Below are 1,490 nucleotides of genomic sequence, written 5' to 3'. Positions count from 1 at the left end.
GCAACGGGTCCACCTGTATCCTTAAACAACTTGTTTTTCCCCATCTCCTCCACAAATTACACCGACATCAAATATAGTGAAAGCAGGGATTATACTGTGGGGGAGAGACAGACAAAGCAACAAAGAAATAATCTTATAAATGTGTTAGAAACAAATGCATGAAAGAAAAAAACATTTAAATACATATCTAAAGGTTCATTTTCCTAACATCACATTATCTGCCCTTTTCTGCTTGACTCATACTAGATATTGCAAATAAGGGAAAACATGAGACCTATGTTTCTTTGGGCTTGGCTTACTTCACTTAATATAATTTTTCCCAAGCCTTTCCATTTCCTAACAAATGGGGCAATGTCATTCTTTCTGATGGAGGCATAGAATTCCATTGTGTATATAGGGTATGGATATTCTTAAACATCACTTAAATCTTAGAAAAGACTGAAAATCGCCATCATACTGCTCTCCTCCCCAACAGTATCTGGTGAGCATGGCCTTTCAGGTTTCCATAATCAGAAGGAACAGGACAAGGCTGATAAAGCTGCCTGAAATAGGAAAAAGTGCTAGCTCCTGGTAGCTGCTCTCCAAATTCCTCAAAAAGGCACCCAACAAGCACCACCCAGACCATGCTTCAAGTGTGACCAAGAAGACCACTGGATAAAATCCTGTCCTGCTCCATGACCACCACCTGGACCTTACCCAAAGTGTGGAAAACCAGGACACTGGGGAGTCAACTATTACTCCTCCTTGTCTCTAAGAGATGCACCAGCCCCTCCCACACTCCACCTATGCAGGTGAGGAGCCCAACTTGTGGACACTGGCCCCCAAGAACATCACAATAGAGAAGCCCAGGGTATTTTTTCAAGTTGCTCATCTCTTCTCATGGCCTTCCAGCCATCTCCTCTAGAAAGGTAACTTTCCTTGTCTTGTTAAGAGCTCAATCTCCCCCCACACCCCTGCTCTCTCCCCCTCTCTCTGCTCATGCCCCAGGGACTCCCCTCTAGGTTCCCTCTTAAAGTTAGCCATACTGGCTTGAATTCTTTTAGCTAAATCTATGTGTGTCTGTCTTTCCCCAAGAGCACCCTCACTGTGTGCCCTGCCTTTCTGCTTGTCTGCCTGCTTGCTTGCTTAACTTTTACTTTCCTTTTCTCATAGGAGTTCAATCTCTCCCTCCCTCCCTGTCCCTGTCCCTGTCCCATCTGCTTGCTTGTTTTATTCACTGCCATGCTGCCTGCAGTAAGCCATTGCTTCCAACTCATGTCCTTCGGCTTTCATTGGAACCCATCTCCATTGTCATGCTATGAAAGACCCCAGAAAGACCCCAGACTCCAAATGATCACCCATTAAAGCCCCCATTGAGCCCCTTAAGAAAAGCTGAGGCAGCTGCCCCTTCCCCTACATACCTAAGAGAACAAAGCAGGATACAGGCAAGTCATTAAACAGAGTCACTGCCTGCAGGCCTCAGCGACTGTGATACATGCCCTAAAACCAGA

This window comes from Dipodomys ordii, unplaced genomic scaffold, assembly GCF_000151885.1.
Source record: "Dipodomys ordii isolate 6190 unplaced genomic scaffold, Dord_2.0 Scaffold141, whole genome shotgun sequence".
NCBI lineage: Eukaryota > Metazoa > Chordata > Mammalia > Rodentia > Heteromyidae > Dipodomys > Dipodomys ordii.
This window is presented reverse-complemented; position numbering follows the sequence as displayed.